Genomic DNA, 14,923 nt, shown 5'->3' with positions numbered 1-14,923 from the left:
TGTCAATCAATTATAGACATTCTACAAAGGGGCGATGCATATTCGTGTTATAAATGTTATTAATCTTGGAGTTCAAGTTCGGGCTTTTAGTGGAATAGCACCGAATTAGATAATCATTCGTTGATTATTAAGAGCCTGGAATAATAACAGATGGTAGATCCCCGGGCTAGCTCAAGTTAAGGGATAGGGCAATTTTAGTTGATGACGACTAGTTGGATACATGGAATTGGGCTTTGGGCTCAAGTTTATACTCATGAGCAAGTTAGAGATTGTTGGACTTTGCTCTTTCACTAAAGCCCAATAGGGCCTAGTGTGTAAGAAGAGCCCAAGAAACCTAAAGTACATTCTGCTTAGGGTTAGGGTTTCTTGGAACCCATATATATTCTACAATTATAGTCATCAACCTCTCTAGTCTTCACTTGGTGGTTGCAGAGGCTGAGGTAAGTTCATCTCCCTGAAAGAGATAAAGTGCCCACACACTTCCCATTTCCCCTTGAGACATAGTCTAGAAGATCTGCCACAGTCCAGCTTCAAGGAGATTATTCGTACTGCGGGGCTGAGGAGATCAGTTCGTGAGTTCGTGCTATGACGCAAAGGACTCTAGTTTGTGAAGCATCATCTCAGATCTACGCTACAAGAGGTAATTGTAAACAATGATGATCCTATACATCCAAAGTTTCCACAGATGGTCTAAAATGCTTCCACAGATGCAATTGCTCCTACAAAATGTTAAAATGACAAAGTTTCCACATACATATTGGACCAAGTTGGAGGCTTTCTTTAAAGTAGTCTATGGCTGGAAATAATCAGCCACATTCTGAAGAGGAGTTGATGGATTCAATCCTTACTCCTACTTTCCCAAGTCCAAACTTGAGTTTCGCAAGACCAATGATTGCGGCTAATAATTTTGAAATCAAGCCGACATTCGTCACACTGATTGAGCGATCTCAGTTCAAAGGAAATGATACAAAAGATCATCACGAGTCTCTTGATAGATTTTTTATGATATGTGACACTGTTAGGAACAATGGTGTATCAGAGGATGAATTGCGACTACGGTTGTTTCCATTTGCTGTAATGGATGAAGCACTCAAATGGTTAGAGCAGCAACCAGCAAATAGCATCAGCACTTGGGAAGATCTGGCTGCAAAATTCCTAGCTCAGTTCTTTCCAATGACAAAATACAACAGGCTGGTGAATGAAATCACCAATTTCATCCAATCTGATGGAGAGACATTATGTGCAACTTGGAAACAATTCAAGGAGCTTCTGAGAAAGTTTCCCCAGTACGAGTTGCGACCCAGAGAAAAAACTCGAATATTTTTTAATTGAATGACGCCATCTTCAAGAATGGTGGTCAATGGTGCAGTCAGAGGTTCTATCAGGCAAAAGACACCTACTCATACTCTTGAGCTGATTGAGTCTATGGCAAGGAGGGAGAATGAGAGTATAGCAGCTCAGCCGAAGAGAGGAGTCTTTCAGTTAGAAAGCAATGATGCCATGCTAGTTGAACAGAAGCTACTTTCACAATAGATGGCTATTTTGAATATCAAGTTTTAAAAGCTTCATACATCTTCAGATCAAGCAAAGGCAATCTCCTGTGAATACTGCAAAGGAGAACATGAAACTAACGAGTGCAATGTACTCATAGGATTAGATCTGGTCCAAGTCAATGGGATCTGGTATGATCAGAGGATTCAGCAGAATCCTCTAAGAAATCAGAACAATGTTATGGGGAATACCTCTAACTCCAGATGGAAGAATCAAGGAGGTCTCGATTACAAATCAATATTTACAACCTCCACATATTCCACAGAATCAATCGTCTGAGCTAGAAAGAGCTTTGCTTCAGTTGACAAAGACCACCGATGAATTCATGCAAGAAAAGCAACCCAAAGGAGTACTGCAATGACATCACTACTGAAAGCGAGGATCTAGAAAAAGAGGAAGTTGAAGCTTCTACTGGCAAGGAAAAAGAAAAAGAGCAACCTCTTGCAGTTCAAAAGAAACAATGGGATTTCTCACATTTTGAGAAACCTCCAAATCCCATTAAGTTCAAACAACATGAACAAAAGAAGAAATTGTCTAAATTTTTAGATATTTTTAAGAAATTACAAATTAACATTCCTTTTGCAGAAGCTCTGGAGCACATGTCTTCGTATGCAAAGTTCCTGAAGGAGACATTGTCTAAGAAGCGAAAGCTCACAGAGGATGAACCTGTTACACTAACCGAGAAGTGCAGTGCAATTATACAGAAAAACTTGCCTCCAAAGTTGAAGGATCCAGGGAGCTTCAATATTCTATGCACCATTGGCAAGACGACTATAGAGAAAGTCTTATGCGATCTTAGTGCCAGCAAAAATTTGAACACCTAACCCTGATGAAGAAGCTGGTAGTTAATGAAGTAAATCCAACTAGGATAAATGTTCAACTAGCTGACCGCTCAACAAAGCAAGCACATGGTATTGTGGAAGATGTGCTACTTAAGGTAAACAAATTTCTAATTCATGTTGATTTTGTTATTCTTGACATTGATGAAGATCCCAGTGTGCCTATGATCTTTGGGAGGCCATTCTTAGTAACCTCAAGAGCGCTAATCGATGTACTTAAGGGTGAATTAATAATGCGTGTGGATGGAGAGCGAGCAACATTCAAGGTACTTACAAATGATGCTCCATTGCCTGCATCTCAACCTAAAGATCAAGTTAACTACATTGCGGAGAAAAAGGTTGAGGAAGGGAACAAGAAGGAAGTCCATCAACGGCATGAAGAAAGCAAGCCAAAGGTTAAGATGGAAAAGCTCAAGAGTAAAGAAAAACATGTGAAGACTGTAAGAACTCGCGCCGTTAATTAAAGAAGTTAATTAATTAATTATGTGAAATTAGGAAATAATTCCATAATTGACTCTAATAATTATATTGGGGCTTTAATTAATTAGAGAACGTGTGTATTAATGCTGAAAGTCGCTATTCGGACGAAAAGTGCAGATACCGATTCTGCTACTCGGTATAAATGTGTAGCGATGAAGTATCCCGGAAAAGTATAAAAGGTGCATGAATATTCCTAGAATAATATGTAGGACTAGTAAAACGAATTTCAAGTTAAAATAATGAGAACTGGTGCCAGAACTGATACTGGCAATGGAAAAACGCGTACTGGAAAGGTGCTGCGAAAAATATAAGAAAAATATGATAAATCTTGTAAAATTGAGTAGGTTCATAATCCTGAGTTTGGGATTAAAATGCAAAGCGTAGCTATTTATGATAATACTGTGTGTTAATGACTTAACCGCCTATATATATTGCTTGGCACTAAACCCTAGGCTGATTCTTCAGCCACTCTACGTGAGAGTTTGGAGCCAGTTGCTGCCACCTTCATTTCTTGACCTCTTTGGCTTGAAAATCTCCCAAGTTTGCACCTTTCTTCTCATTTCTCTTCATCTTCAAGCCTCTATACACTTGAAAGTTGGCATTGTGAGGAGTTGTGGGTTTACATTCAGAACTTCTAGCCACTGTTGGTTGGGGAGTGAACTGAGTTTCCTAGTTTTGAGTTGTTGGAGCCTTGTTCTTAGTTATAGAAGCTCCAAGTAGCTCCTTTTGTTAAGGAAGAACTCATCTTTGTTGGTCCATTTTCGTTCTCTCCAAAGTCAGTACCTTGGAGCTGACTTGTGAGCTCCAAGAGCATCATTGGTTGGCTGTTTGAACCTTTGATAAGTGTTACAACCTTTGGTCTTGAGTTTAATTGTTTAAAAGATATGTCTTGGAATGTTTAATAAGTTAAACAAGTATGTAATCTGAGTATGAACCTTAATGTGCATAAAAATGGAGTCTTGCACGTTTGGAAGTGTTAAAAATGGAACCTTGGATGGATATCTTCGCGAAATGCAGAAACTGCATTCTGTCACGAAATATCCGGATATGAATATCCAGATATTGATATCCGGATATGATATCCGGATATGCCCCCAACAAATATCCGAATATTCTGGGTTTTCGTGAATAGTGAAGGTACTGTTCATCCAGAACTGATCTATGGGTTTGTGGACCCTAGTTTGAGGAAGTTGAACTTCTGTAATTATTAATCTAGGTCAGAATCTAAGTGATTAAGGGCTTGTGGCTTTCTTAGAAGCCTTAAGACGCAAAATGTAAGGAAAGGCGTTGTCTTTAAGTTGTATGCTTGTAGAGTATGATTATTGATATGTTATTGGTCCATAACAGATTGTGATACTCTTGTATTTGGGCTTTGAGCTTGTGTGGACTCTTGGTTTGGATTGTTAGCTTGCAAGGTAAGCTTTCGTGTCCTCGGTTTAGCCATGTTGTGGTTCCACCATACCCCATGGGGAAATGGTTTATATGCATGCTGTGTTACATGCTTTGGAAATATTGAAATGCTTTTGAGCTGATATTGTGCAATGGCTTATGATATGTATGTGGTGTTCGCCCGATGGGATGTGATCCTAAGGGTAGGTACGGCAGGGCGCGTACTGTGTGGGTAATAGATGTATTCCTACATTTTTCTGGCCAGTAGATTATTGTATTGACACACATGACATGATTATCTGCTGCATTGCACTATTTTGGAAACTATATTGTTAAACTGTTTTTGAACTTATATTGTACATGTAAGTGAGCTTGGGGTGGAAGATCCTTGAGGACTCTTTGTCTTACTGAGATTTCTTGTATAGAGATATCACCCCACGTTTGGGGGCGCTTATTTCAGGTTCAGGTAATATGGGGGCTGATGCCTCTAGCGGCAGGAAGCCAGAGCTTAGCTGATGATATTGCTGTTATATTTATGCTGACATGTCTGGATTGGATGTTGTTTATGTTTTTCGCCTTATTATTATGCTGTTGACGTTGAGACTTATGATGGGCTTGATACCTTATTTGGGTGAGCATGGGGTTTGTCCATGCCACTTTATGTTAGTTCTTTGAGTTGAGTTGTATAACTTAGTAGGTTGTCCGGTCTACGTGTTGTAGTTCCGTGACTAGAGACATACTTATGTTATTTATTTAATGAGGTATTTCAGTTAGCTGTTTATTTGCAATTACATACAGGCAATGTTTTGAAAATGAATTAAGTATTCAACTTGGCTAAGTATAATGACGTCATAATTGAAAAGAAAAAGATAATCCGCAATTTTAATTAAGCGTAGCTTAATACGATGATATGATAACATTACCGAATATATACGGGGTGTTTCATTTTATGGTATCAGAGCAATGGTTCGAGGGAAAAGACTGTATGTATTGCAATGATTATGATGTTTAGTTGTGTCTTGTCTTGTGTGTTTGCTTCGTCGAGTTTTATTATGATGATGCATATGTGATCACATTGCGTGGGCCTGATCAACTCATAATTTGTGTAACTTGTGCAGAGTCATAGTAAGACTCGGGAGAACCCGAGAGACTGCTGAGGGTCAACCTGACCCAATCCTTACTGCATTGGCTGAGATGCAGGAGGCCATTAGATTGGCCAACGTGGCAATGATGGATGCCGCTAGAGAAGCGAACCAGAAAGCCGCAGAGGATGTTCGAGAGGCAAACAGGAGGACCACTGAGGATGTCCTCGAGGCGAACCGGATGGCAAACATGACCATGATGAGGGTTATGTTGGAGGAAATGAGGGCTGAACCAGCTGTGGGTCAGTTTCCACCACCACCACCTCCACCGCCGCCACCACCGTCGTCGCCTCCACCTAGTCTGCAGGACGAGAGCCAGAGCCAAGTTGAGGACACTGGTCACTTTATGATGGCGATGGAAACCTTTGTAGAGCCTGTAGAAGACCGTGATGTGATTGATCGCCGGCTGAATTCTTTCCGAAAGCATAAGCCACCTTCTTTTGATGGGTCTTATGATCCTATTACTGCAGCGAGGTGGCTTCAGGCGCTAGACAAGATCTTCCGGGTCATGCAGTGTACTGATCCGCAGAAGCTGATGTTTGCTACTTACATGCTAGAGGGCGATGCCCATGAGTGGTGGACGAACACCTCTCGTGCTTACGAGATGCAGGGTCATGTCATGACGTGGCCATTCTTTGAGGATTGCTTTCTGGGTCGGTACTTCTCGTATGATGCACAAGAGAGGAAGCAGAGGGAGTTCGACAGGTTGGTACAGGGCTCGTTGTCTGTTGACGAGTACCTGGCCAAGTTTAATGAGCTTGTGAAGTTTGCACACTTTCGGATGGTTTCGCCTACTCCGATGTTCTTGGCTGCTAAGTTCCGCAGGGGACTTAGTGAGGATATTGCTAATCGTCTTGCTAGAGCAGCTTTGAGAGACTTCGGGACACTTGTGCAGTAGTGTCAGGACATCGAGGATGTCTGTATCACGAGAAAGGCCAAGAGGGCCAAGGTTGCTGAGGCGAAGGGGACTGGTAGTTCCACTTCCTGGAAAGACAAGAAGTTTGGTTCGAAAGGAAAGGGAAAGCAGTTTGCGACTAGGCAGGCGCCTGGTTAATTCAAGATGACTACTCCGCAGCAGGGAAATGTTGCTAGGCCTCCTTCCACTCCTAGATATTCGGGGTGTGGAAAGGAGCATGTGGAACGTTGTGCTTCGGGGCAGTTGGTATGCTTCCAGTGTGGCAAGGAGGGCCACTTTTCTAGAGATTGTCCCTTTGGCAGGCAGTTTCTTTGTAGATGGTTCCTTTGCAGATGGTTCCTTTGGCATCTACTTCAACACCTGCAGTGCCACATGCTACTGGACGTGTGTACACGTTGGATCGTCAACAGTCGGATAGAACTCCGAACCTTGTCAGAGGTACTGTGTCTATTGGTGATTCATTAGTTGATGTTTTATTTGATTCCAGGGCTACGCATTCTTTTGTTGCAACCCCGATTGCTTTGTGACTTGTGTTTCCCATGTCTGTGCTTTCTCCATCGTTGCGGGTGACTACCGTCACCGGAGAAAAGTGTGATACTACCATTGTTCATCGCGATGTAGTGTTTCAGTGGGATGGCCGTGAGTTCTCGGTAGATCTGATAGGATTGTCGATGGCCAACTTGGAGATTATTCTGGGCATGTGTTGGTTGTCCAGAAATTGTGCATTGATTGATTGTTGTGCAAAGCGCGTGGTGATGTCTTCGTGTGATTCCACAGCTAGTTCCTCGCCATTTATTTCATTCCTGCAGTCTAGGAAGACCTTGAGAGCAGGGGCATTCAGATATGTCATGTTGGGAGGTTTGGTGAGTGGGACACAGGAGAATATCACTAGCATTCCTGTGGTGAGGGAATTCCTCGAAGTGTTTCTAGAGGAGATTCTTGAGTTTCCGCCTCAGAGGGAGATAGAGTTCTCCATTGATTTGTTGCCTGGAATGGGGCCGATTTCATTAGCTCCATATTGGATGTTGCCACCGGAGTTGGCAGAGCTGAAGAAGCATATTAAGGATCTTTCAGTGAAAGATTTCATTCGACCGAGTGTTTCTCCTTAGGGAGCACCGGTCATCTTTGTGAAGAAGAAGGACGAGACAATGCGATTGTGCACCCACTACCGGCAGTTGAACAAGGTGACAATCAAGAACAAGTATCCCCTTCCTCGGATTGATGATCTGTTGGATCAGCTCAGAGGTGCTTGCGTGTATTCGAAGATTAATCTCCGGTCCGGATACCATCAGATTCGGGTGAAGCCAGAGGATGTCCCTAAGATCGCGTTTCGTTCGAGATACGGTCACTTTGAGTATTTGGTGATTCCTTTTGGACTCACGAATGCGCCGGCAGTGTTCATGGATTACATGAACAGGATTTTCCAGCCGTATATGGATCAGTTTGTGATTGTCTTCATTGACAACATTCTGATTTACTCCAAGACTGAGGAGGAGCATGCGGAGCATCTGAGGATTGTTCTGAAAGTGCTGAAGGAGAAAAAACTTTATGCTAAGCCTTCTAAGTGTGAGTTTTGGCTCAAATCAGTCAAGTTCCTTGGGCATGTGATTTCAGCGGATGGAGTCGCAGTGGATCCCAACAAGATCGAAGGCGTGCTAGATTGGGAGAGGCCCAAGACAGTTACGGAAGTTCGGAGCTTCTTAGATTTGGCAGGTTACTATCGGAGGTTCATCAAGGGATTTTCCACGTTGGTTCTCCCTTTGACTCGCCTTACTCGAAAGGAGACTCCATTTGTGTGGACTCACGAGTGTGAGGAATGCTTTCAGGAGTTGAAGGAGAGATTGACGACTTCACCTGTGTTGATCCTTCCTGATCCTGAGGAGCAGTTTGAGCTTTACTGTGATGCTTCTGGAAAGGGGATGTGCTGTGTTTTGATGTAGTCTGGTAGAGCTGTTGTTTTTGCTTCGAGGCAGTTGAAGCCTCATGAAGAGAACTACCGGACTCATGATTTGGAGTTGCCTGCGATTGTTTTTGCTTTCAAGATTTGGAGGCATTATCTATTCGGTATGCAGTTTGCGGTGTTCAGTGACCACAAGAGCTTGAAGTATCTGTTTGATCAGAAGGAGCTGAACATGAGGCAGAGGAGATGGATGGAGTTTCTGAAGGACTACGACTTTGATTTGAAGTACCATCCTGGCAAGGCCAATGTGGTAGCTGATGCTTTGAGTCAGAAATCTGTGAGCCTATCCAGCTTGATGATGGGTGACTTCGACATCATAGAGAAGTTTCGAGATCTGAAGGTGACTTCCTTGTTTGGGGGTGCACTTCTCGAGATAGAGACTGTGAGAGTCAGGAATGAGCTTATGGAGAAGATCCAAGAGGCGCAAGTGCAGAGAGAGTGTCTTGACTACGTGAAGAACCAAGACGGTGTGTCTTGGAATGAGGATGGACTTCTGTTGTTTCAGAAGCGGATTGTTGTTCCTCGAGGTCCTTTGACCGAAGAGGTTATGGCTGAGGCCCATAAGGGCCAGTTTACTGTTCACCCTGGTGCAACAAAGATGTATCAAGACCTGAAGAGAAATTTCTGGTGGCAGGGAAAGAAGAAGGACATAACTGTGTGTGTGTCCAAGTGTTTGATCTGCCAGAAGGTGAAGATTGAACACCAGAAGCCGTTTGGTAAACTTCAACCTCCTGAGATTCCGGAATGGAAATGGGAGAGCATTTCCATGGAATTCGTTGTGGGTTTGCCGAAGACTCAAGTTGGCTGCGACTCTATATGGGTCATTGTGGACAGACTGACGAAGTCTGCCCATTTTCTTCTAGTGAAGGTGAGCTTCACTACAGAGCAGTTGGCCAAACTTTATGTTCGCGAGATTGTTAGGCTTCACGGGGTGCCCGAGAGTATCAACAGTGATAGGGACCCGAAGTTTACATCTCGGTTCTGGGAGGCACTGTAGGGAGCTTTTGGTACTCAGTTGAGATTGAGTACTGCCTATCACCCTCAGACTGATGGACAAACTGAGCGGACTATCCAGACCTTGGAGGACATGTTGCGGGCTTGCACGTTGAAGCAGGGCTCGACATGGGATAGGTACCTTCCGTTGGTTGAGTTTTTGTATAACAACAGTTTCCATGCTAGCCTGGGCATGGCACCCTACGAGGCGTTGTACGGTAGGAGGTGTCGTACTCCTGCCTACTGGTCTGAGGTTGGGATCGTGAGTTGTTTGGCTTGGACTTTGTCCAAGATACCACCTGCAGATCCAGATGATCAGGGAAAAGCTGAAGCAGGCGCAGATTCGTCAGAAGAGTTACTACGATGTCAAGCATCGTCCACTGGAGTCCAGTGAGGGTGAGCACGTGTTTGTGAAACTTTTACCTATCACCGGTGTTGGACGGCACTTGGAGTGAGGAAGCTGAGCCCGCGATATATTGGGCCATACCAGATCCTTGGTAGAGTAGGACCTGTTGCCTACCGGCTTGCCTTGCCTCCGAACTTGACCAACATTCACGACGTGTTTCACGTGTCTCAGCTTCGCAAGCATGTAGCGGATCGTTCGCACGTGGTGCAACCGGATGATGTGGAGGTTCGGGAGAACTTGAAAACTCCCGTCGGACCACTCAAGATTCTCGATCGTGGCGAGAAGAAGCTGAGGAGCAAGATCATTCCGATGGTCAAAGTGCTGCAATGGTCAGGAAGAACTCCTGAGGAGTGTACCTGGGAGCGAGAGGACGAGCTTCTCCAGCAGTATCCCGACTTCAGAGACAGGTATATTCTGATTTTGAGGACAAAATCCTAAAAAGGTGGGGTGAATGTAAGAACTTGCACCGTTAATTAAGGAAGTTAATTAATTAATTATGTGAAATTAGGAAATAATTTCATAATTGACCCTAATAATTATATTGAGGCTTTAATTAATTAGAGAGCGTGTGTATTAATGCTGAAAGCCACTTTTCGGACGAAAAGTGCAGATACCGGTTCTACTACTCGGTATAAATGCGTACCGATGAAGTATCCCAGAAAAGTATAAAAGGTGCATGGATATTCCTAGAATAATATGTAGGACTTGTAAAACGAATTTCAAGTTAAAATAATGAGAACAGGTGCCAGAACTGATATTGGCTTTGGAAAAGCGCGTACCAGAAAGGTGCTGCGAAAAATATATAAAAATATGGTAAATCTTGTAAATTTGAGTAGGTTCAGAATCCTAAGTTTGGGATTAAAATTCTAAGCGTAGCTATTTATGATAATACTGTGTGTTAATGACTTAACCGCCTATATATATTGCTTGGCACCAAACCCTAGGCTGATTCTTCAGCCACTCTACGTGAGAGTTTGGAGCCAGTTGCTGCCACCTTCATTTCTTGACCTCTTTGGCTTGAAAATCTCCCAAGTTTGCACCTTTCTTCTCATCTCTCTTCATCTTCAAGCCTCTATACACTTGAGAGTTGGCATTGTGAGGAGTTGTGGGTTTGCATTCAGAACTTCTAGCCACTGTTGGTTGGGGAGTGAAATGAGTTTCCTTGTTTTGAGTTGTTGGAGCCTTGTTCTTAGTTGTAGAAGCTCCAAGTAGCTTCTTTTGTTAAGGAAGAACTCATCTTTGTTGGTCCATTTTCGTTCTCTCCAAAGTCAGTACCTTGGAGCTAACTTGTGAGCTCCAAGAGCATCATTGGTTGGCTGTTTGAACCTTTGGTAAGTGTTACAACCTTTGCTCTTGAGTTTAATTGGTTAAAAGAGATGTCTTGGCATGTTTAATAAGTTAAACAAGTATGTAGTTTGAGTATGAACCTTAATGTGCCTAAAAATGGAGTCTTGCACGTTTGGAAGTGTTAAAAATGGAACCTTGGAAGGATATCTTCGCGAAATGCAGAAACTGCATTCTATCGCGAAATATCTGGATATGGATATCCAGATATTGATATCCGGATATGGGGTCTTTTGATATCCGAATATAGATATTTGCATATTGACATCTGGATATGCATATTCGGATATTGATATCCGGATAAGCATATTCGGATATGATATCTGGATATGCCCCCGACAAATATCCGGATATTTTGGGTTTTCGTGAACAGTGAAGGTATTGTTCATCCAGAACTGATCTATGGATTTGTGGACCCTAGTTTGAGGAAGTTGAACTTCTGTAATTATTAATCTAGGTCAGAATCTAAGTGATTAAGGGCTTGCGACTTTCTTAGAAGCCTTAAGACGCAAAACGTAAGGAAAAGCGTTGTCTTTAAGTTGTATGCTTGTAGAGTATGATTATTGATATGTTATTGGTCCATAACAGATTGTGATATTGCTGTGTTTGGGCTTTGAGCTTGTGTGGACTCTTGGCTTGGATTGTTAGCTTGCAAGGTAAGCTTTTGTGTCCTCGGTTTAGCCATGTTGTGGTTCCACCATACCCCATGGGGGAATGGTTTATATGCATGTTGTGTTACATGCTTTGGATATATTGAAATGCTTTTGAGCTGATATTGTGCAATGGCTTATGATATGTATGTGGTGTTCGCCCGATGGGATGTGATCCTAAGGGTAGGTACGGCAGGGCGCGTACTGTGTGGGTAATAGACGTATTCCTACATTTCTCTGGCCAGTAGATTATTGTATTGACACACATGACATGATTATCTGCTGCATTGCACTATTTTGGAAACTATATTGTTAAACTGCTTTTGAACTTATATTGTACATGTAAGTGAGCTTGGGGTGGAAGATCTTTGAGGACCCCTTGTCTTACTGAGATTTCTTGTTTAGAGATCTCACCCCACGTTTTGGGGCGCTTATTTCAGGTTCAGGTAATATGGGGGGCTAATGCCTCTAGTGGCAGGAGGCCAGAGCTTAGCTGATGATAATGCTGTTATATTTATGCTGACATGTCTGGATTGGATGCTGTTTATGTTTTTCGCCTTATTATTATGTTGTTGATGTTGAGACTTATGTTGGGTTTGATGCCTTATTTGGGTGAGCATGGGGTTTGTCCATGCCACTTTATGTTAGTTCTTTGAGTTGAGTTATATAACTTAGTAGGTTGTCCGGTCTACGTGTTGTAGTTCCGTGACTAGAGACATACTTATGTTATTTATTTAATGAGGTATTTCAGTTAGCTGTTTATTTGCAATTTGCATACAGGCAATGTTTTGAAAGTGAATTAAGTATTCAACTTGGCTAAGTATAATAACGTCATAATTGAAAAGAAAAAGATAATCCGCAATTTTAATTAAGCGTAGCTTAATACGATGATATGATAACATTACCGGATATATACAAGGTGTTACAAAGACTAAGTTTAAAGTTCCTGAGAACCATCCTCCTCATCCACATGCATATGATTATTATGGATGGACACAATACTGGACCAAGAAGACTGGATCATCAATGGTTGCGTGCTTTCGACCACCATAATCATAAGGGATACGTCAGACTCGAGACGCAAAACAAGCGCTAATTGAGAGGTAACACAATAGGTTCTTTTCAATTTTATAACTTTTATTTTATTTAATTTTTTTTATTTTGTTAGGGTAATTTTATTTTATATTTTTACTAAAAAGTATTTTTATTTTATATTATTTTATTTGATTTTATTTTGTTAGGTTAATTTTTATTTTATTTTATTTTATTTGATTAAAAGATGATGTATTTTAACGTGGTTATGAAAATTTCATGTGAGTAAAAAATTTGTGAAAAAAAATAAAAAAAGTATACTTGTCCGCCCCTCATACGCCAATTCGAAATAGCTTCTGTGAGTTCAAAGTAGCGTATTAAACCGCCAAATCCTCAGCCCCACAACCTTCTCCCACATTCATCGGTCCCTCCCCTTTCTTCACCGATTCAGACCCCAAAACCAAAGCCCACACCATCACCTTCAAATCTTCCCTTAGCTTCAAATCCTTTACCCCCACCGCCGGTCACCACTCCACCCACAGCCCCATCTCCTTCATCCACCGAGCCACCATCCTCCACCGCCCCTCTCTTCCTTAACCACCCACAACCACTCCTCCTTCCCCCTCCCATCTTCATCTTTTCCAAATCGGACAACCACCCCCCCCCCCCCCCCCAAACCCAACCGGTCACCATACTCCACCGCCCAGCCACCAGCACAGCCCCTCCCACCTCATCTTCACCAAATAGATCACCACACCCCAAAACCCCAATCGGTCCTCTTAGTTCCTTCACCATCCAAGCCCCACCATGGCAGACCGCCACCCACCGTCCAACTCACATTCAGCCATCACCATCAACCTCATCGTCCCTCCAAACCCCATCGCTCCACCATGACCGCTGCACCCAACCACAACCCACTACCGTCAACCACCAAGGTCCAGTGACAACCGGCGACCACAAACTCAGCCAGCCTCCTCCTTCCTCACCGACCTGCACCAGTCACCACTCATCTTCAACCGCCGGTGACCCTAATCTCCAAAACCCACCGCCCCATCCCTTCGACCAGCACCGATCCTCTTCCTTAGTCGCTGATTTCAACGATCACCGAACCTATCTTCACACCTATCTTACACGATGACAGCCTCCTCTTCACGGAAAAAGTTAACATGACTGGGGCCCATTTTATTTTTCAGTGCTCCCACACACAATCAAAAAACAAATTTGACCATTTTATCCCTGTTTTTTTTTTTTTTTTTTTATGCCGTCTGCATATGAGAGAAACCATTTACACATTCTATGAGCCTGCCTCGTAAAAATATTTCTCCCTCTTCACGCATGAAGTAGATTGACAATTTTTATTTTCTTAGAGAGGGTCACAGCCAAGCTCCACCGATTCCCCACCTTGGGTTTAAAGTCCGTATTAATTTATTTTTTTTATAATGGGCAAAGACAAGGTAAGTGTTATTCCTCCTCTTCATGCTTGATCATTGTGAAATAAATTCACAAACAAATCTGGAAATTGTTTATAAAAAAAATAACAATAAATTTTTTTTTTATTATTGTTAAGCATCATTTAAGGGAAACTGAGAGAGAAAAAGAAAAAGTTTTTTTTGGTACGGATATGAAAGAACTTTAAATTTATAATTTATTTACTGCGAACTTAGTTTTAATTTGTTTCTTATATAATTTTTAACAACATCCCTATTCAGACTATAAAAAAAATTACAATAAATTTTTTTTTATTATTGTTAAGCATTATTTGAGGGAAACTGAGAGAGAAAAGGAAATAGTTTTTTTGGTACGGATATGAAATTACAATAAATTTATAATTTCTTTACTGGCAACTTAGTTTTAATTTTTTTTATAATTTTTTAACTAATCCTTTTTATATATTTAAGTTATAACAGTGTTAGAATAGTCAGAGAAGAAAACAAAAGTAACATTATACTAAATTGACAAAATTGATATTTAATTTACATTATATATGAACAAAATAAACACAAGTCTGAAGCTTAATTTTAGCAGAAGGATGGCGTTGTTCTTTAATTTGGTACAGCTATATATTCCTCCATCTCGAAACACACTATGGTAGTGTTTGGTTGGGGAGAAATTTTTTGAATACTAGGGAAATGTAATTGATAGGAAAATGGTTGGAAAGTGAGTTTGGTAGGAAAATGTAAAAAAAGCTGTTTGGTTCGACAAAAGTTTACCGAGGAAATTG

The sequence above is a fragment of the Gastrolobium bilobum genome, unplaced genomic scaffold, assembly GCF_033153095.1.
Source record: "Gastrolobium bilobum isolate Gb01-03AN ecotype WA unplaced genomic scaffold, APGP_CSIRO_Gbil_v1 utg1738, whole genome shotgun sequence".
NCBI lineage: Eukaryota > Viridiplantae > Streptophyta > Magnoliopsida > Fabales > Fabaceae > Gastrolobium > Gastrolobium bilobum.
This window is presented reverse-complemented; position numbering follows the sequence as displayed.